The 23,715-nt window shown below is 39.3% G+C and overlaps 1 protein-coding gene across 3 annotated transcripts in view; it reads right to left on the bottom strand.

Annotated features, from left to right (window-relative positions):
• MAP2K4 (mitogen-activated protein kinase kinase 4) overlaps positions 1–23,715 on the bottom strand; it is a 105,688-nt gene that overhangs the window by 48,610 nt on the left and 33,363 nt on the right. The gene's annotated exons all lie outside the window — the stretch shown is intronic.

Consider the following 23,715-nt stretch of genomic DNA (forward strand, 5'->3'; position numbering starts at 1 on the left):
ACTTCTATTAGACAGTATCAGAAACTCCCAGTCATTTCATTATTAATTTCTTACCTGGAAATTACTTTGACTCAACTCCACAAACCTGTAAGTCATCCTCAACGCCTCTGCCTACCAGTAAACAAGTTATTTACTCTTATATTCCTTCTAAAATAGGGTAAGTGCTCTACATGGGCAATACTTAACCAGGACACCCCTCCAATGTTTTTGCTGGGTCCACTCAAGAAACAAGCAAAGGACTGAGGTTCCAAATCTCAAATTAACCCAAGTCTCAGAAAGGAATACAATCCCAGCCCCCTATCTAGCCCTCTACATAGGAAAGTCCAGTAGAAAAAAGTCCATAGAAAACTTAGTAATATTCTCCTCTGGATTTAGAGGTCTTTAATATGAAAACAAGTTTTAGTAGTCTTTGTTATATTAGGACTTGTAATTAGATTATCAAATGATACACATTCCAGGTAAAAACTCAGCTACACACTTATATTTTTTTAATGCCTTACAGATCACAAATCTGAATTAAACGCATAATGTATCTCTTGAATACAGTATTTCAAACAGTATATATTTTTGGATAGATATTAACAGCACCAGGGAAGCTGTTTAGATATACACTGATGTTACCATTAATATATTTTCTCCTATATAAAGGCTAGTAGAATTTTAGTGGTAATAATAGACTCTGGTGAAATCTACAGACACCGACACAAAGGATTAAAACGTAAAAAAAAAAATTAATCAACCTTATCAATTTGAATCAAATTTGGAAAATCAATTCATGGACGTACCATCTCTTACCAACAGATATTCAACAGCTACTATAAACAGGTTGGGTATATGTCCCATGTGGTCAGTATCTTCATGTTCCTTTTCAAACGACAATATTCCCTGGCTTTATAAGAAGATGCCATATGAATGACTGGAAAATATCAAAGATTTTAGGGCTTACCTCTCCCAATTGTTGAAGGGAACACTTATTCCTCCCACGCCTCACTGTTCCACGCAGAGGGATCTGGTCTCTCACCCGAGGCCTTACTGACTGATCAGTGAATACAGAGAAGAAACTGAACACACTCCGTTCAATTCCTCTCTTTCAGAGCTAACCCTACAGGGAGGGTACACATGCTCTGGCAATGTCTCTCTCATGCCTTATATCGGGCTGCCGCTCACAGGGTGGGTAAGTCTACGTATTCAAGGGCAGGGGGAGTTAGCACCATAAGTTTGTTTTCTATGTCTGTGAGTCTATTTCCATTTTGTATATAGATTCATTTGTATTATTTTTTAGATTCCACATATATGATATATAGTATTTGTCTTTCTCTGACTTACTTCACTAGGTATAATATTCTCTAGATCCATCCATGTTGCTGCAAATAGCAATAGTTCATTCTCTGTCATGGCTGAGTAATATTCCGTATATATATATCATCTTCTTAAACCAGCTGTCTGTTGATGGGCACATGGGTTGGTTCCATGTCTTGGCTATTGTAAATAGTGCTGCTATGAACCTTGGGGTGCATGTATCTTTTCAAATTAGAGGGGTTTTTTTCCAGATATATACCCAGGAGTGGGACTGCTGGATCATATGGTAGCTTTATTTTCAGTTTTTTAAGGACCCTCCATACTGTTCTCCACAGCGGCTGCACCAATTTACATTCCCACCAATAGTCCTATAGGAAGTTCCCTTTTCTCCACACCCTCTCCAGCATTTATTATTTGTAGACTTTTTGATGATGGCCATTCTGACAGCTGTGAGGTGATAGCTCACTGTGGCTTTGATTTGTACTTCTCTAATAATTAGTGATATTGAGCATCTTTTCAAGTGTCTGTTGGCCATCTGCATGTCTCAGTACTTTCTCTCACTGAGCTTCTGGATAGAAATGAGCAACTTGTCCGTTTACTATTCAATACTGAATCATCACTACTGTATTTTAATTACCATCCCTTCATTGGCCCAGACTAATCTATGAATTTCTGAAATCCTTCCGATTCCAAAACAACTAAAGAACTGTGACATAATGTTCCAGAACGTAATCAGACTGGGCCCTGAGAAAAGCTTTATTTCTACCTCATGTGTCTGATAAAGCTGCCTGGGGCTTTGTATGTATGTGGGTGGGCTTGTTTTTTAAAGAAACAGAACAGCACGACCAAGGTTACCTGGGAGAGCTCTAGCCCCAGCCCCACTATCTACTAAACACAGGGTTCTGCTGTGCAAATTCAGCAGCAGGACAAGTTCCTGAACCTCTTTTTCCAAGCAGACTACCCAATCCTAAATCCCTCTCACAGCTACACAGGTAGAAGAGAAATTTAAAAAGAAAAATCAATCATAATCCAGAGAAAAGCACTATTAACAATTCACTATAGATCCTTTGCATTTTTCTGTACTATGTGGATAGGTCACCGAATGACCTGTTGCACCTACTGCTTTACAGACTTCACTGAGTGCATCGTTGACATATCAGCCATTACAGGGTCCACATGGTTGCATAACGCTGCCTGGAGAGTTTGCGCTGACTGAGCAGCACCAGCAGGGAGAGCCTGTGCCTGGCCCATTGCACCCTTTCCCTCAGGCCAACCGGAAAGGTGACTGGGGTTAGATCTCTCACTCTTAAGTGGCATTTTGATTTATTACTCTTGGAGTTGGATGTTCTGAGCTATTTGGTAAACAGCGTTTCTTTGGTTAACCACCTGAGATAACACCCCCTTAGCCAGAGCCCTCCTAGACGGGTGTCTGTTTTGCTGTCGCTGTTTCTGCTAAAAAGTTCTTTTTCTATTAACATACCTATTTCTCCAGGGTGTTGTTTACCTTCCGATTGTATTTATGCATTTACATACGTAAAAAATGTGGTACTTTGTATGTTTTCAAATCAATTATCCCCATCACATTCTTTTCTTTTGCTGTCATGCAGTACCATTTAAGTTCCACATGCAATATGGATTTCATTCCACCACTGCATTTTCAGTTTCCTAGCAATGTCTTTTTTTCTCATCTATCACCCTTTTCTGTAATTCTGTTGCCTATTTATCCAAATTTGTTCTCTCCTCAGTATTTTCCAATCCTTTTTTTATGAATGCCATGATTTCTTCTACTTTATTACAAATGCTGATTATTCTTGTAAAAAACGATTTTGAATGCTGGAAAATATCATATTCAGAGATGCTCTTTCTCAAAGCGTTGAAGATATTATTCCCTAATTCCATAATTCTCCTCCTAGGTCACGATGAGTGTCTGTGGCACTTGTGCTTGGGCTATTATGGAGCATCAGGAGACAGACTGATACTCACACCTGAAACAACTGAAAAAAAAGACAATACACGGGAAGGTCTTGAAGACCCTGGACAGCGGACAACAAAAGGCAGCGAGCGAGCGCTGAGAGGCAGGAAATACACGAGGCGAGCCCTGCAGCCACCCCAGCGTGCGTACTGCCTCGGGAGACTTCACAGACCGCAACACAGCGGGGGCAGATCCAGCAGATCCTCACGAGGAGGCGACGGACCTGGGAGTCTGGGGAGACCGAGCTCTCGAGGCAGAGCACTAGATAAGAGGGAGCCGCACAGAAGGAGGACCCCACAGACGTGCAGGGGCCCCCCTTGACCAGCACAAGCTTATGAGGAACCTACACAAGGCTGCGGAAAGAACCACCCAAAAGCACTAGAGGGAACGATACCCAGGCTCATGCAACAACTCCCGTTCTTGCCCACAAGAATGGAAAACTCCACAACTCATGGGGAATTCAGGAAAGCACGCCGAAGGATCTGGTCTCACCTACCGAAGCTGAAGAAAGAGACCCGAAAGGATCAAACTGTTTCCGAGGAACTTAACCAAAGGACAGAGCTCAAAAATATTTATAAGATACAAAAACAGCCAGCACCCAATGTCTGGCATGCAATCTAAAATCATCAAGATGCAAAGAAGCAAGATACTATGACCCATCATAAGGAGAAAAAGCAACCAATTCAAAGTGACCCAGAAATGACAGAGATGCTAGAATAAGTAGACAAGGACAATGAAACAGTGTTTATTACTGTATTCCATATGTTCAAGAAACTAAAGAATGGAGAGAAGAACCAAATCAAACGTGTGGATATAAAAGCTACAAGGGGGCAGGAGGAAGCTCTCTGGGGGATGATGAATGTGTTCATGATGTTGCCTGTGGTGATGGTCTCACAGGTGCACACACACCTCAAAACTCAGCAAATGTGCACCTTAAATAGGTACAGTTTATTACATGTCAATTATACCTCAAAACTGTCAAGAGAGAGAGACTGAGTTTCCTTGGGCCCCACTCTGTGTGAAAGGGATCTGCCTGTCCCACGTCTACAGCTGAAAGCACGTGTACAGTGTGAGGCATCCAGGGCTCAGTGCATTCAATCAAAGCACTCACTGCTCCAAAGGCAAATATGCTCCTCCCCACAACCTCCTTGTTCTCTAATGCTGTGCTCTCAGCTGACGGCAGCAAATATAAAAATACAACTCTCAGTCTACTTTGCTGCTACAACCCTTCTCTGCGTCCACCTACAACACTTCTCAGAACGACCACACTACCCAGTGGAATGTGTCTGCATCCACCTCTCCTCCTCCTCCCGTCCCTCTCCAGGTATTTTCGGTAGTTACCAGTGACGGGGGAGGGCAGGAAAGAGAATGAAGATGCTCGGTCTTTGAGACTAGAGGCTCAGAAGGGGCCCCCTTACCTCAGGCAGTCTCTGCAGGAATGTTGGAAGAGAAACCCTGGGTACATTTTTTCTTTACCCTGGCTGTTATTGTTATTAGCAATAAGAATAGCGTTTAGCATTAAGTTGTCTTAATTTTCTATGTTTCATATTTTCACCTTTGTTTCTTAAATATTTTAGCAGGCAGCTGCTACTCATACATCATTTTGTACTACAAATATGAAACTGCTTTTATAAAGTCATAACTTTAGTTCCTCAAGCAAATAAGAACCAAGGGTCTGAACCACTATTTTTATTCCTAACCTGTAGCTAATTTTTAGTACTATTACTATGTGAATTATCTTTTAAACACATATCTATGAAACAACTACATTCTCAAGCTTATTTTTATTATTTTTGGGGGACATTTATCTAAATAAGTCAATGAGAAAAAAAGATTTTATAGAAATAAATTTTATTAACAGACACGTTTTGCTATGCATCTATTTTATGTATCTACTTGAAATCGAGTATATTTTTGAACCCCTTATAGTACTTAAATTTTAGCTTTTATGAACTATGATCAACCAGCTTAATTTAATCCCAATCTATGCTTTAAACCTTATCTCATTCTATTTCCATACATAGATTCTAGATGCCAACAGAAAAATTAAAAGTTAAAGTAATTGTAGCAGGGCTTCCCTGGTGGCGCAGTGGTTAAAAATCTGCCTGCCAATGCAGGGGACACGGATTCGAACCCTGGTCAGGGAAGATCCCACATGCCACGGAGCAACTAAGCCTGTGTGCCACAACTACTGAGCCTGCACTCTAGAGCCCACGAGCCACAACTACTGAGCCCGTGAGCCACAACTACTGAAGCCTGCGCGCCTAGAGCCCGTGCTCCACAACGAGAGAAGCCACCGCAATGAGAAGCCCGCTCACCACAGCTAGAGAAAGCCCCCGCTCACCACAGCTAGAGAAAGCCCGCACGCAGCAACAAAGACCCAATGCAGCCAACTAATATATAAATAAATAAATAAATTTATATAAAAAATAAAGTGATTGTAGCTAAATTTGAATCTTTCTCTGAAGCTGTTTAAGCTGAAGCACACAATTCAACATGGGTGGGACTTAGTACACAAAACATCTTGTTAAAGGAAGAAGAAAAGAAAACTTCCATTCCTACCGCTTGCTAACATCTCAGTTTGGTGTTCAAGATACACACAGTCACAGACTAACAGAATTCAATTAGAAAGAATATACGAACTTCATCCAGTCTTGCCCTTCAGGAAACTGTGCCTGAAAATCCTGGCTCAGGCTTCGTGTTCCTCCTCTGTACCCACATATGGTGAAATCAAGAAACACCCAGCCCACGGCAAATTCCTGATCTACAGCCCAGTGACTTTTTTTTTTTTTTTTAAGTATAGTATGCTAGTTTGGTACTGCTTATTCTTGGTGAACCCTAATTTGGATCCACTTCTAACCATCTTTGCTTAATTCTGCTGGTGATTATCTCCATCAAGTCTACACCAGGGGCTTCATTTTCAGGTGCACAGCTGAGGACGCAGGCACTAGGCTGGGGTCCCTGAGATCACAGAGTGAGGAGGATTTTCTCTGCAGCTCCAGCACCCACCCTGGAATCCCCTGGCTACCACGTAATTCGTCAGCATGGGCATGTATCACTGCTTAAACATTTCCAAATATACCCAAATATGCTAGATGAAACTTCCGAGGGATGCAAGGATAGAGATCTACTGTCATTACTATGGCTTATAAATGTGCTCAGAAGGTAGAGGAAACATCACAGACCTCGCCTGCCTAGGCCAACAGTCCATATGCTCGTATAACGATACAAAGGCTCTCTAACCAGAGTTAAGTCTCAAACTTACAGCTCTGTTCACTCTACTCATGTATGGAATCTACTTATTTTAAATCATATATGTATTTCCCATTGTCATAATCTAGTCATGAGTCTAATCTCTCAAAATTCTGATTCTCATTTTGGTTCCAACTACCTTTCATTAGATTTCCAGATTCACTTTGTTGTTTTTTAGGGGGTGGGAGTTGAGGAGAGACTGATGGAGACATGTAACGTTAGACAATGCTCATGGTTTCCTGTGAATATTTTAGTACCTTTTCTCCTGCGAATATTCCAGTACTGCCTCTACCCAGCTGCTTCTGTTTGCATCACAGAGGCTGTCTGCTATGATTTTTAACTATGCCTGTATTGTCCGGTCCTTGAAAAGTAAATTTAACACCCTCTGCAGCAGGTCAACAAGTCTACTTCAGAGGATATGTCTCACAGGTTTCCAAAGGAAACCTTAACACAGAATGTAGTCTAAGAAGCCAAAACCCAGTTCTTTAACACCACATGCAGTGGGCTGAACTGTAGCCCCAACAAAAGGTATGTCCACCTGGAACCTCAGAAGGTGACCTTATCTTTACAGATGTAATTAACAAAATGGTCTCGAGAAAAGACCATCCTGGATTAGGGTGGACCCTAAATATAATGATGAGTGTCCTTAAAAGAGACAGAAAAGGAAACAGAGACACACAGAGACAGGGAAGTAAGGACAGGCAACAACTGGAGTTATACTATCAAAACCCAAGGGACGCCAGGAGCTACCCGAGCTAGGAATAGGACGGAAGGATCCTCCTCTAAAGTCTTCCAAAGAAGCACAGCCCTGCCAACACCCTGACTTCAAAATTTCTGGCCTCCTGAACCCCAGAGAATAAATTTCTGTTGCTTTAAGCCACCAAGTCTGTGGGAATTTGTTACAGCAGCCCTAGGAATCCAATACACCATCTAAATCACAAGTCACCAAACTTTTCTGTAAAGGGACAGACAATAAATATTTCAGGCTTTGCCATCTACACAAGTCTCTGTGGCAACTGTGTAACCAAATGGGTGTGGCTACATTCCAATAAAACTTTATTTTCAAAAACTAGCAGCAGGCCACATTTGTATTCATCTCTAGATGAATACTCATGAGCTGTAGTTTGCTGTCTACATAACCTACATGACATCTACTCAGCTAGATATCACCTATCATTTAAATGACCTAAATCCTATCTATTTTTCATATCATTTCTCTTTCAAATTTACAATCATGCTCTGGAGGATAAGAAATTCCATTTATCTACCCAAGTCCTATAGTTTTATTTCCAGAATTTAATCTCGAGATGCATTTCAGGCTTTTTCTTAAAAATCCTCCACAAATCCACAGGGAGTAGGACTGAGGGTCTAACGGCCCTTCCCTTACTCTCCCTGCGTGCAGGGGAGGACCCGAGGCGGCAACACACCTCCCCACGCCCAGAGCAGCCCGCACAGCTGCGCATCGCCCTTCAGCAGGTGGCAGCTCATTACCTTACCAGCATTCTCCTTCCCGTACAGGAGAACGTGATTCCCTGAGCTTGCCAACGCCTGCTAATTTTCCTTTGATAAATAAGTATCTTCTTGTGTCTAGAACCACCATCTATCTGTAAGACCCTTTTATTATCTAATCAGTTTGAAGTGTGTTTTCTCCTCTTATTTCATTATCACATTCTTCTACTTCATTGATCTTTATCTTGATTTCCTCCCAATGCTATCAAACACATCTTTCTTCCCAAATTATTTTTCCTCCTTTTTCCCAAAGCTTCTCTGATTTTAGCAAGCCAGCATATATACTAAAACGCCTCAAACTGTTTTACCCTCTCCTCATAACTCGTAATCCTCCTTAGACAGGAAAATAAACATAACACATACCCTGCACAGCACTGCAACTGTTCTTCTGGGTCCATACTGTTAGGATCTCTAGATGAATAGTGCTTTATGCATCCTTCTGCAATGCAGCTCTGTCAATTCCGGAAATTTCCACAGTAAACGCAATCTGTCAGTTGCCATGGAAACTGCCTGCTTCCTGGCACTACTAACAAAATGAGTATCTTTCCTAAGATCTAAGATGAGGCAGGAAAAACTGAAAAAAGAAAGATTTCTACAAGAATTGCTCAAAGACTCCAGAGATCAACATTCAACTTTTGATATCCATATTCAGTGAACAGAAGGTATTAATTGTACAAATCTGCAGTATTTTGCAGTAGTATTGACTTATGAAGTAGAAAGCACTTTTTCTTTAATCAACCAGGAAGACAGTAATAGAACACACAAACATTCACGTTTACATCTTGCTGCATATTCCCTTTGAGCTGATGTTTCTCACCTATGCTCAAAGCATACCACTGAAATGGTTTTTCTGGCTGTGCTCCTTATAGAAAAGGTTAGGGAAGCAGACCTAAACCAACAGGTTACAAGTTTTCATAAGATCCTTTCCCTATTTGGGCTCCAATCTCCACTGGTGGCTAAAACCCCATCCCCCCAAGTATTACAAGAAATCAGAGTAGTTTAAAAGGGCATCTCAGGAGTCATCACTAGCAAAGCAGCCTTACCAGTACTCTCAGAACATTAGACCTAGCTGACCACCCCCCACCCCCGCCCTCGGAAATGATGCTCGGTTCCCATGACATCACCCTCTATGGATTTGCTTCCTACCTCTCAAACGTCTCTCCTATCTCAGCCTGTTGCTCCTCTTGTATCCAGTTTCTGAACGTCAGATTTCCTCGGGGTTCAGCCCTGGACCCAACAGTCTCATCAAGATACACTCTCTTCCTAGACAACGTTATCATCTATATGCTGACAACTCTCAACTTTTTATCTCCCATCTGTACCCTTTTCTTTGCACACCAGACTCTTATTTTCGACACCAGAGTATGTGTCATGTTTATTTCCTTGATATCTCTGATAGGATATTTCACAGGCATCTCACACTTAGCACATCTAAAGCTTAACTCTTGCTCTTCTGTGCTCCCTTGTCCACTGAAGCTCCAGACACATCCAGTGGCCCCCCATCAGTAATGGCAACTGAACCCATCATTCAAGCCAGAATTCTGGAAGTCACTATGAATGCCTTCCCCTCTTCACAACCCACATTCAAATTATTACCAATTTCCGTGAATGCTGCCTCCAAAAATCTCCGGAATCTGTCCATTTCCCTCTGCCTCCAACGTCAACTCAATGTCATCACCACCCATATATTTCAGCTACACTACCACAGCCTTGCTGGGTCTCCCTAATTCTATTCTTGCCTCTCTCCAGTGCATACCCCAAACAGCAGCCAGAATCATCACTTCAGAATGTAAATCAGATCATGTCACTCACCTGCCTATAACGTGCCACAGCTTCCCACTACACTTTGTACATCACCCCAACTCTGCCTACAAGACCCTGTATCATCTGGCCCATGACTACCTCTCCACCCTTACTTTAAATCCACTTCTCCTTCTCATTCAATTATTCTCCACTCAAACTGGCATTCTTTCAGTTCCATAAAAAGCTGAACCTTTCCCACCTTGATATTTTGAAACTTCAAATACATGCTCTTCCCTCCGCCTGGAACACTCTTATCAGCCCCTTCCCCAAACCTAGTAAAAAGCTACACAGGTTTAGAAGCCTTCCATGGCTATCTCTTCACCATCTCCACTCCAAATTAGGCCCCTCTTTCATTCTTTCATGGCATCGGGTTATAGTCCTTCAATAGCAGGTATACTATTTATAATTTCATTCATTCATTCATTCGCTGAATGTCTGTGTCTACCTCTAAACCTTAAGCTTCATGAAGCAGCACTCACATCTCTTTTTCTCAACATGAAATACCCAGTGGCCACCACAGTACCTAGTAGATGGCAGACATTCAATAAACAGTTGCTGAACATATGACAGAACACCTATTGGGTTGCTTTGGTTTCTGACAGCTGTCAGTCGCTCACAAAACTGTGACGCACTCCCTGGGCTCTATGAGATATCCCTATATCCCTTCCCTACATTCCCCTTTTTTGCACCCATTGAAACCCCAAGCTAAGGAGGAACACATCTCTTGTATCTGACTTCTGCAGCTCCTCCATCAGGAGAGACAATGGCAACCATCTGGGTGTACCTGCAATGCTGTGTGTGTCAGTGGTCCTCAAACAGGGGCAACTCTGCACCCCAAGGGTCTGGAGACATTTTTGGTTGTTACAGCTGAGGGAGGGGGGGCGGCACCACAACATCTAGCGAGTAGGGTCCAGAGGTGCTGCTAAACACCCTACAACACACAGAACAGCCTTTACAGCAAAGAGTTGTCCAGCCTAAAATGTCAATGGCGCCAGGGCTGAGAAGACACAGCTGCGCCTTCCAAGCCTCCTAACATAGGAGAAAGGCCAAAAACTGTCAATCTATAATCATTAAACATTTTTTAATTTAAAAAAAATGCAACATTTCACTAACACAAAGTTATTCTTAAAACACTGTTTTTAATTTAAAAATGAAAATAATCTAAATTGGCTATAACATGCAATGAAAGGTACACAACTGACTGAAAAATAGGGTATGTGCTAATTTAGAAATATCTGCAAGATGTACTATGTGAAAAAAAAAGCTACAAAGCAGTGTATAATAAAACTACTTTTTGTATAAATATTTTCATGGTTTTATATAAATTATCACATATCTGGATATATGAACAAGTTTTTCTGAAAGGACATATACTTTATAATAAAGTTGTATCTTCAGAGAGCAATATTAAGGACATGGAGCTTTTCATTTTATAACTTTCTATACCAACTGAATTCTCTTACTAGAAGCATATACTACTCATTTTTTAAAGGGTAACATCAATTATCTGGACAGTAAAATTATGGGCCATTTTGGTTTTCTTCTTTATACTTTTCTATACTTAAAAACAGAAAGAGAGGGAGGGAGGGAAGCAGGGAGGGAGGGAAGCAAACACCACCGGTAAATGTGCTTTTAAAAGCATAGTAAAGACAACATGTCCCTGCACCTTGTAACTACTTAAGGGTACAGCACACCTCATGTGACTTGATGAATGTTCCAGATTAATCCTCAAAAGCTACCTGATAACCTTCTTTAATTTTTCACTCTAGGTCTCTTTCAAACATCATGACAAGGGAAACCAAATGGGCAGAAACAAAATTTGTCACAGGCACAGGAGCCAAATCCAATAAAAACACAGGGTGCATATACTTATCAGTGACTGAGGAAACACAGAGGTGCTTTGAGAACAAGAACAGAAAGCCACAAGTACTGTTTAGTGAAAGTAAATAATATACTCATAATTTTTATCATTATAGTTCTGGCCTTTTCGTAATTGAAGTATCATTTTCATATAGTGAAATGCACAAACCATTAAGTACTGAGTTTGATGAGTTAACAAACACGTACACCCTTATATCTCACAACCCTAACAAGATATAGGATATTCCACCACCCTGGAAAGTTCTCTTCAGCCATGCTTTTCAGTCCCCTCCAGAGACACACGCTGTCTCATTTCAGCCACCATAAATTAGTTTTGCCTCCTTCAGAATTTCATAGAGACAATCAGACGGTGTGTTTTCTTGTGTCTGGTCTCTTCTGCTCAGCATTTTCGGTGATTCATCAATGTGACTGTGGGCATCAGTACTTTGTTCCTTTTTACTGTTGAGAATTTCATTGAATTATATACCACAATTTGTTTATCCATTCTTCCATTATTAGACATCTGGGTTGTCTCTAGTTTGAGGGCAATTACGAATAAAGTTTTTAATGAACATTTGTATGCAAGTCTTTCTGAGGACATTTTCATTCTGGGTAAATAATGAGTAGAATTCCTGAGTCATGAGGTAGATGTATGTTTAACTTTATAAGAAACTATCAAAGAGTTTTCTGAAGTGATTGTACCACTTTCTACTTCCCCAACAATATGTGAGAATTCCAATTACACCCTATACTTGCCAATATACTGCATGGTCTTTTAAATTTTATGCATTCTGACAGTATGTATGGTATTTCCTTGTGGTTTTAATTTGCATTTCCCTAATTAATGATGTTGTTAAGCACGTTTTTCATGTACTTATTATCCATTCCTATACACTCTGGGGAAATGTCTGTTAAGTCTTTAACCCACATTTTTCTTTGTTTTGTGTTGTACTTCATTATATTTACTAAAGTTCTTTGTCAGATATATTAACTGAGACTATTTTCTCCCAGTATGTAGCTTGCCTATTTATTTTCTTAAGAAGCTTTTGATGAGCAGAAATTTTAAATTTTGGTAAAATCCAATTTATCATTTTTTAGTAGTTATTTCTTTCTTTGTCCTGTCAAAAAAATCTTTCCTTATGCCAGATCACAATCTGATTTGGATATTTTCTTTTATAAGCTTTATAGAATTTTTCCTCATAGATCTATGATCCATGTCAAACTACTTTTTGCGTATGGCATAAAGTAGGAATCAAGATTTACTCTGTTCCATTCCTTCTTCCAGTTGTTCCATCACCATGGAAATTCTCTCCTTTTCCCCACTGAACTGTATAGGCAGCTGATCAAAAATAAGTGGATTTTATCCATTCCTCTGTTGATGGACATTTAGGTTGCTTCCTGGCTATTGTAAATAGAAGATGCAGTACATATACACAATGGAGTATTACTCAGCCATAAAAAAGAACAAAATAATGTCATTTGCAGCAACATGGATGGACCTAGAGATTGTCATACTGAGTGAAGTAAGTCAGACACAGAAAGACAAATATCGCATGATACTGATTACCTAAAAAAAGGGGTACAAATAAACTTATTTACAAAACAGAAGTAGAGTCACAGATGTAGAAAACAAATATAGCTACTAGGGGATAAGTGGGGGAGGAATAAATTGGGAGATTGGGATTGACATATACACCCTACTCTATATAAAATAGATAATAAGAACCTGCTGTACAGCACAGGGAACTCTACTCAATACTCTATAATGGCCTATGTGGGAAAAGAATCTAAAAAAAAAAAGAGTGGACATAAGTACTGATGTACATATAACTGATTCACTTTGCTGTACACCTGAAACTAACAAAATATTGTAAATCAACCATACTCCAATATAAATTTTTTTTTAAAATGGATTTTATGTCTACTGGACTTTCTATTCTATTCTGTTGATCTATTTGTCTATCCTTAATGTCCTTCCACAAAGCCCTAATTACTGTAGATTTATAGCAAACCTTGAAGTTTAAGTCCTCCAACTTATTCTTCTATAAAACTGTTTTTGGCTATTCTAGATCCTTTGCATTTCCATATAAATTCCATGTATTTACGTCTTTAAGTTCGCTCAGCAACATATTATAGTTTTGTAGTTTCAGTGTAGAAGTCTTATGCATTTTTCACTAAATTTATCACTAAGTATTTTACACCTTTTCATTCTCTGACAATCATTTTTTCAATTTCACTTTTCAGGTGTTCCTTTACTAATATGTTTTAAGTTGATTTTGGAATAATGATCATGTATCCTGCGACCCTGCTAAAGTCACTAATGTTTTGTAAATTAACTAGGATTTTCTACACATATAGTCATATCATCTGCCAAAAAAAAAAAGAGACTGGTTTGCTTTTCTTTTAAAGATTATTTATTTATTTAATTATTACTATTATTATCTTTTGGCTGCGTCGGGTCTTAGTTGCGGCATACGGATCTTTGTTGAGGCATGAGGGATCTTTCACTGTGGCATGCAGGCTTCTCTCTAGTTGTGGCGGGAGGTTTTCGGTTTTCTCTTCTCTAGTTGTGGCGTGCGGGCTCCAGAGCACGTGGGCTCTGTAGTTTGCGGCAGGAGGGCTCTAGTGGAGGCACTCGAGCTCAGTAGTTGTGGTGCATAGGCTCCGCTGCCCCGTGGCATGTGGGATCTCAGTTCCCTGACCAGGGATCGAACCCACGTCCCCTGCATTGCAAGGCGGATTCTTTACCACTGGACCACCAGGGAAGTCCTATGGTTTGCTTCTTTCTTTCCAATCTTCGTGTCTTTTAATTCTTCTGCTTACCTCATTGCACTGGCTAAGACCTCCAGTATAATACTGAATAGAATTGGTGAGTACAGATATTCTTGTCTTATGACTAATCTTGGAGAAAGCATTAAGCCTTTTGTCTCTAAGTATGATATTAGCTATAGGTTTTTCATAGATGTACTTTTAACAGCTGAGAAAGTTCCCCCCTCTTTTCCTAGTTTAATGAGAATGTCTATAATGAATGGATATTGAATGTTGTTAAATGTTTTTTCTGCATCTACTGAAATGATTATGCCATTTTTCTCCTTATTTTATTAATGCAGTGAATTATATTGATAATTTTCAAATGTCAAATTAAGATAAATCCCACTTGGTCATGACATATTATCCTTTCTATATATTGTTGGATTCAATTTGCTAATATTTTGCTGAGGATTTTCAAGTGTATGTTCATGAGGGATAGTGGTTTGTAGTATTTTTTTAATAATATCCCTTTCCAGTTTTGATATCAGGGTTACACTGAACTCATAAAATGAATTGGGAAACGCTCCCTACTCTTCTATTTGCTGAAAAAGTTTGTGGAAGCTTAGTCTTATTTATTCCTTTAATGTTTGATAAAATTTACCAGGAAAACCATCTGGGGCCCCAAGTTTCCTTTGAAAGTGCAAGTTTTTCACTCTAAATCCAATTTTTAACAGATATAGGGGTATTCAGATTTTCCATTTCTTCTTGGGTTAGTTTTTATTATTTATGTCTTTCAAGGAATCTGTCTGTATCATTCAGGTTATTAAATTTATTGGCATAAAGTTACTTATTATACTTCCTTAGTATGCTATTACTGTCTGTGGGATCTGTAGTGATTGCCCTCTTTCATTCCTGACAATGATAACTTGGGCTTCTTCTTTTCTTTCATCTGTCTTGTTAGGGGTTCATCACTTTTATTGAACTTCCCAAGAAACCACTTTTGAATGTGTGACTTTCTCTATTATTTGTCCATTTTCTATTTCATTAATTTCTGCTCTTATCTTTATTATTTCCTTTCTTCTACTTACTTTGGATTTAATTTGCTCTTCTTTCCCTAGCTCCTTAATGTTGTTTATCATTACTCTGTCTAGTGATTCTGTGTTTGTGCCTTGCCTAGGCATTTAAATATTTAGGAACACTGTTATAACACTTTTTCTTTCTTTCTGATTCATTTAGAATCTGTAATCATTCTCTCAATTGAGTTTAATCCATGCCCATTTCTTTTTGAAAAAAGGACACTGGGTAATTCTCCAAAGGAAAAAACCAGGCACCTCTTCTTCACCTCACTGTGAATATCACCAAGCACATCACAAAGCTTCCAATCACCTTTTGGTTGCCTCTTTTATGCATGTGTGTGTGAGACAACCAAGGATCAGCCAAAGACAAACAAAAAGTGAAAATACATACGAAGTTGAAGGAAAAAAAAGTTAAGAAAAAGAGGGACTCCAACTAAGAGGTCCAAAACCTAAAGTGGAGTTTCAGCAGGAGAGCTACCAGAAAGGAGAAAATCAAAAGAACAGGAGAAAATCAAAAGAATAAAAGAAAAATAAAGCATATATCCTAGAATGAAAGATAGTGGTTTCTAGTTTAAGAGAGTCCACCAAGAGCTCAGTGAAAGGAAAGAAGAAAGGAAGAAGAGAAAAGGAAAATAAAACCAAAGCAGATTTCTGACACAGGGGAAAAGACAAAATCCTACAATCATCCACAAAGAAAAAAACAGGTTATATTCCAAAGTTCAAGAATCACAACGGCATATAACTTTTTAACAGTAACCCTTGAACATTGGAAACACTGGAGCAACGCTTTCAAAACTCTGAAGAAAAATATCTACCCCAGAATTCTATAGTCAATAAAACTACTAATCTATTAAGAGGGTTAGATAAAGGCATTTTCAGACATGCAAAGACCCAAAAAACCTTACTTACTAAGAAAAAACACTTATCTTAGGAAGCCATTAGAAGATATACTCCCCCAAAATGTGAGAGAAAAACTGAAAAAGAAAGAGAAAGAAAAAGAAAAAGAGAGAGAGAGAAAGAGGAAGAAAGAGAGGAAGGGAGGAAGGGAGGAGGGGAGGAGGGGAGGAAGGAAGGGAGGAAGGGAGGAGGGGAGGAAGGAAGGAAGGGAGGAGGGGAGGAGAGGAGGAGGGGAGAAGGGGAGGAGGGGAGGAGGGGAGGAAGGGAGGAGGGGAGGAGGGGAGGAAGGGAGGAGGGGAGGAGGGGAGGAAGGGAGGAAGGGAGGAAGGGAGGAAGGGAGGAAGGGAGGAGGGGAGGAGGGGAGGGAGGAAGGGAGGAAGGGAGGAAGGGAGGAAGGGAGGAAGGGAGGAAGGAAGAAAACATGAAATCCCTGAAAAAGGGAATCAAATTCAGGAGAGTAACATAGGCATTCACAAAACAATGGCACCAGCCATAAAGTGCAACCACTCCGGAATACAGCAAGAGTACTGTATAGATAGACAGATGACTCTAGAAAAAAATAACTGAGTGATCACCTAAGTAGTTAATTATGTGGAGAAGAGATTCACAGTGAACCATTAAATGAGGCAATTATTAACTCTGGGGCAAACACATTTGCTCAAGAACAGTAATGTAATTATACTGTGACTCAATTTTAAATAATAATAAGAAGAAAGAATACTCTGAAAAGAGTTGATGTTTCCTTTAAATGGTAGAATTCCTTATTAGTAGACAGAAGTTTTCAGAAACATGCCTACACTACAGAAGCAAAGGACTTCTATAACATTATGAAGTAAATCAGAACTCAAAAACTTGCTGCCTGATTACAAATGGTTGGAAAACTCATCTAAAGCAAAGCAACCAGACATTTCTTTAAAGAGCAGAACTTTGCAGTACTATAGGTAAAGAACTACGGATTATATATTTTAACGTCTAAGTCTCCGATTCGAGAATCAAGATGATTTAAAACACCAAAACTAAGTTCATTTTCGGGAGACAAGCAACTCAACAGCATTTATCACATTAATTTCTTTAAATAAATATTTCAGAATTAACACCCAATACCTGAGTCCAGCTTAAGGAGAATTATACTAGTGACTCTCCAAGGGTGGAGGGCCACAAAGAGAATCAGCTCAGTCACACCTAGTACCACTGCCCTCCAAGTACAACCATCAGGTGCATGGAGGTGGAGTGTGGAACTGAGGGAAAGATTAAATACCTCTGAACTTTAAGAATGCAAGTTTTGAAAGATTATCTCACACAGCAGCATTATTCACCGTAGTCAAAAGTCAGAAACACCAAAATGCCCATCAATGGATAAATGGAGAACAAAATGTCATATATACATACAATATAATTCACCCTTAAGAAGGAAATTCTGACACATACCAGAACACAGATGGAGCATGAGGACATGTTGAGTGAAACAAGCCAGTCACAAAACAACAAGTATTGTATAATGCCACTTATATGAGGCACCTAGAGTAATCAAATTCACAGAGACATAAAGTAGAACGGTGGTTACCAGGGGCCAGAAGAAAGAGGAATGGGGAGTTAGTGTTTAGTGGATACAGAGTTTCAGTTTGAGAAAATAAGAGTTCTGGAGATGAATGGTAGCGATGGATACACGACAACATGAATGTACTTAATGCCACTAAGCTGTACACTAAGAAATGGTTAAGATGGTAAATTTTATGTTATGCATATTTTGCTACAGGAAGAAAAAAAAGTTCGCTGCAGTAAATCTAAACCAGCCCAAAATAAGTAGATTACCCCACAGAATTTGACACATTTGGCCTTTTTTAATTTGGGGTACTAATTTGTACCTATAAATATTTCTACCATAAAATTACTGCCATTATGTGAAAGGGCTCCACCACAAAAATGTAGAGATTACAAATGACTATGATTACATTAAAAATTTCAGAGATGGAAAAAAAGTTTTAAGCTCAAGTAGACTAATGGTTTTCACACTCAGGAACTGACCAGAGATGTCCTGGGACTATTTTGAGGAATGAAGGTAGACAAGACCACAGAGCTCTCTCCCACCTCCACAAACAGCCTGTCAGCCTCATGCACAAGATTTTATTTCAAGAAAGGAGCACAACACTGGCTTGATTCATATTCATTCCTATTCATATTCATTTTCTCTCCCCCACCCCCTGCCATTCACCATACAAAATAATGAAAGTCACTATCCTAATTCAATGCCTGAACTAAAATCAGAGTTAAGTGACACACTGAAGGTCACAGAGGCCGTGATGACGCTGCGATAGAAACCAGGACTCCAGTAGTAACAAAACAGTTAATCCAAGATAATAAGTGTAAAAGATAAAGCTTCCACAATTTAACCAGCAATAAGTGCCTACGTAATTTATAATTACTGTTCTGCATTTTAAGATGATGCTCTACTGAGTAGGCTCATCATGGAATTAAGAATACTAGTGATTGGGCTTGCCTGGTGGCGCACTGGTTAAGAATCTGCCTGCCAATGCCGGGGACACGGGTTCGAGCCCTGGTCCGAGAATATCCCACATGCCGTGGAGCAACTAAGCCCACGTGCCACAACTACTGAGCCTGCGCTCTAGAGCCCGTGAGCCACAACTACTGAGACCACGTCCACAAGTACTGAAGCCCGCGCACCTAGAGCCCGTGCTCCACAACAAGAGAAGCCACTGCAATGAGAAGCCTGCACACCGCAAAGAAGAGCAGCACCCCACTCGCCGCAACTAGAGAAAGCCCACGCACAGCAACAAAGACCCAATGCAGCCAAAACTAAATTAAAAAAAAAAGAATACTAGTGATTAACTGGGGACTTCAAAACTTCTTTTAGGGCTTCCCTGGTGGTGCAGTGGTTGAGAGTCCGCCTGCTGATGCAGGGGACACGGGTTCGTGCCCCGGTCTGGGAGGATCCCACATGCTGCGGAGCGACTGGGCCCGTGAGCCATGGCCGCTGAGCCTGCGCATCCGGAGCCTGTGCTCCGCAACGGGAGAGGCCACAACAGTGAGAGGCATGTTCTATGGCACAACTGAGCCTTTTTCTGTTCAAATATAATAAAGAAAAATGAGATCCTCTTGGTCTCAACAAAACAGAGCCTCTTAAATTTACAACATATGGTTCCCAAATGTTTAGCTTAAGCCCCCAAATGTATCTTTACTCATCATTATTTATTTCCAATGTTAGCTTTTAAGCTGGTGGCTCTTCTTGTACAATCCTGATACGTTGTGAAGATAAAAGGGCTGTTCTTTCAGAATAACAATCGTATCTGGTGCATTCTAAATGATTCAGCACACTGAGAGCGCTCACACATCACTCAGCATGATGAAAGCACAGAACACAGCAGTGGAATATCTACTTCTGTTCATGTCAAATTTTATATACAGAACATGATTTTAGCACAAGCCTGCCACATTTGTAAGAATACCCTTGGGGTATCAAAAAGACATATAGTGCCTAGTATAATCCAATCCTGATGGAAATGTCAAAAGTAGCCAAACATTTTTTTCCTTTCGTCTTTCCTTGCACTCTTTAGTTTTACAGCTTAATCTTTCATTTAAAGAGCCAAATGGCACAATGCTAACATCTCTTACATCTAGGTAGCAGGTACAAGAGTCTCTAACACTCACTTTTTCATGTGTTGGAAATACTGATAATTTTAACCAATGATAATTAAAAACCAAGGTTTCTTGTTCAGGTTGTCTCCTCACTCTCTAAGGACTCACATGAAAAGAATGATTTTTTTTAAAGGAAATAAACAATAAAGAAACAGAAATTTAGACAAATTTCTGAACACCTGAAAGCAGACAAAAATATCTAGACAAAACAAAACTAAAAAATTCCAAGGGAAGAGACTCTGTAGTTTCAAAAACTTGTCAGCCAAGTGCAGTATAAAACCTTGTTTAGCTCCTGCTTCAAACTTGAAAAAAAAAAAAGTGATGAAGTAATCTATAATACTTATTTGATGATATTAAAGAATCATTTATCCTACTAGATATAATGATAATATTATGATTGTGTTTTTAAAAAGGAGTCCTTGTCTTTTAGAAACTCATCCTGAAATATTTATGGATGGAATAATATGTCTGAGGTTTGGTTAAAACTGAGGGTAGAGGAATAGACAAAAATACTATCGGCCATATTAACTGCTGAAGCTGCTAAAGCTGACTGATAAATACATAGAGATTCAGCTACCACTCTCCAGTTGTGGATATATTTGCAACTTTCCATAATAAGGGGCTAAAAAATAGTAACAGAGAAAACTAGCACCCATAACACATGGTGGGAGGGGAGCATGCCGCCGAGACGAGAGATGGGTAATGGTCCCAACAGAACCTTAGAGAGGATTCATAGCTGGAAAGTACAAAAGCCTGGAAATGGAAGAGCGATTAAAATTCTTTCCAGAAGAAAGGTTTACTCAGCTCCTCCTTTCCTTTCCACCTGCCCCAAAATGAAAAGAGAGCATGTCTCTAAAGAAAACAAACATGCTATCTGGAAAAAACAATGCCTCCTAGGGCAAATATTGCCCTACTCATTATGGCATCTAGAGTATTCCTGGCCTAACAGCCAGCACTCAAACCATTCACAGAAAAGTCAAGTCAAGCCCACCAGTTGGCTGCCTCTAACCAGAGCTTCCAATAAGTCTTCTAATTTCCTCATCCTCAACTATCAATGGACAACCAAGAACTACTAGACGTGGAAAAAAGCTGACACAAAGGAGAAAGACAAAGATAAAAGAAAAAGCGACCCTTGAGGAAATAGATTACCTAAAGGATAGGAAAGAATTTTTAAATTCCAGACTTTACATCCATAAATTAAGAATAGGATACTAAGAAAAAGCCAGAATCAACTCTTAGAAATAAAAAATCAATTCCCAAAATAGAATATTCTATAGAAGGGTCAGGAAATAAAGGAATATAAAGCAAGAAAACAAAGAGATAGAAAATATAAAAGTCAAAGACCAAGAGAATTCAGAGATACAAAAACCAAATAACACACATTTCAGGAAGAGAGAATAGGAAAAACATGAAGGAATCTATCAAAAGAAAAGCAGCAGAAACTCTCTCAGAAAAAGATATGTGACTCTTCAAACTAAAACAACTCATCCGGTACACAGAAAGGTGATCCAAACCTAAGCATATTCTCATATAATTATGGAACACCAAGAATAAAGGCAAAATGCTGAAAAGTGAGAAACAGGTAATCTGTAACTAACATCTCCGCTACAATGAAACAGATCTACACGTGGCCCCCAAATTCAGCGTGCGCTGACACTCACCAGAATGCCATTCTCCCCTCTCTCCACATAACCTCCTCTAGGGGGCTTTCAAAATCCAGTTCAAACCTTGTTCCTTTGTGAAACTTTTCACCCAGTTGTTTATCTGAAGTGCTCTTACCCCTCCTGCACCATTCATTTGACTTTTGATCTGTATTACCTTATGCCTTACTTCTTGAATTTCTGTCTTCTTGAAAGTTTATTTAAACTGCTATTTCTCAGAAAATAAGGACACTGTCTTAATCTTTTTGTTTTTAATCGTCCACAGAATCCTGCACCCAGTAGACATCAAATGTCAGATGGATCTGAAACTAGTCCCTGGGACAGAACTTCATTAGTTACTTATATTTCATCTTATCTTTTCCTAAACTCATTTTAAAAGTTTTATATTTATAACTAAAGTTCAAGAAGAACTGAATGCAAGGAAATTTTAAAAGGAGGAAACACATATAAATGGCATAGAGGTGTCTTTTTCAAAGCCTCCACCTACTGCAAGTTATATCTTCTAATTGCAAACTTATCCTAAGCAGTGATCAACAGTGGTTTTTAGTGCCTGATAGTATTCAATACACAGGAAGAATACAGAGGATCCCTGTGGAAGGTGGTGGGAAGGTAGAGAAGATATGCTGCCCTAATAAGCAGGGAAACAACTGTCTCTGACGAGTATCAATACTAGTAGTTGCCTATTCCTGATCCAGATAACAGATCAGTGCAATAATAAAACTCAAAGGCAGGGTCTAAAACTTTTACATACTAGAATCAAATTCCAAAGATTCTATCACAAAGATGCCTATTACTGTGTCCTCTCAAACTTTTAACACCTTCTGGGAAGAGACAAATAAGAAACCTAGCCGGTTACAGGATTATTATGAAGTAGTTTTAAAAAAAGAAACAAAAAACAAACAAACAAAAAAAAACTGATAGACTCAAATTTTGGAAGAAAGCTTTTTCTTCACCACCCTGTTTACTGTTTAAAAAAAAAAAGATTCTGTCCATGAATTCCCCCAGACATGAAGAAAGTCTAATGGGGAGACAGTACAAATATGTAAATGTTTTTCTAGTTCTAAATGCAAATCAGGTTGTCTTTCTCTTTGTCCAAGGGGGCTTTTAAAAAAAGAAAGAAAGAAAGATTTGTTTAAGTTTGGCGATTACTACATATCCTTCTTTTTTAGACTTCAAATGTGTGGTTCAGCTGGCAACCAAGGCAACAGAAATGGAATACGTTCAAGAATTAGTTTTGTACTAGCTTTCACTAGAAATTCTAGGAAATGAGGAAGGAGGTTCTTTTAAGGTTCTTTTAAGTTCTTTTGTACTAGCTTTCACTAGAAATTCTAGGAAATGAGGAAGGAGGTTCTTTTAACAGTGTTTCCCTGCTGCTGGAGCTCTGACTAATTAAGCAGTACTAAGAGTTTCCTTCCTCAATATGTTGCAGAGAAGGTAACAAGGCTGAGCTCTGACAAGAAGTCTCACTGTGAACAGCAGTCTAATAAAGCTGACAGACACCACTCCCAAGCAAATAAACTGCGACTCAGTTTTCATTGAAAATCTCTTTCATTCCCCTTTAGGTGATAGGTGTAACCATAAGAGCATACAGACACACGTACATGCTGCTTCCTTCTAGACACTGATGTTTTAAAAATAAAACATTTTCAACATTCCTACTGCAAGACAGTCTACCTTCTACCAATGTGTTACTGTTTGCAAATACAATGTATACCAAATGTCAAACAGCAATAAATGTGCCTCTTCGGGAAAAATAAATGTATCTGTAGTCTAATAAAGTTTGAATACAGATTGTTGAGGAATTATTACAAAACTATAAAATAATGGATTCTGACAGCTTTTTAAACCATACCTTCCACCACTTGCTTTATAGTTCTCAATACTAGAACTAGGTGAAAATTATTTTTCTGGACATTAGTAGAAATACTTTAAATCCACTGGCTTTGACCCTTCATGTTCTTGCCAGGTTTGAGAAGAAGAA

This window comes from Mesoplodon densirostris, chromosome 18, assembly GCF_025265405.1.
Source record: "Mesoplodon densirostris isolate mMesDen1 chromosome 18, mMesDen1 primary haplotype, whole genome shotgun sequence".
Taxonomy (NCBI): Eukaryota; Metazoa; Chordata; class Mammalia; order Artiodactyla; family Ziphiidae; genus Mesoplodon; species Mesoplodon densirostris.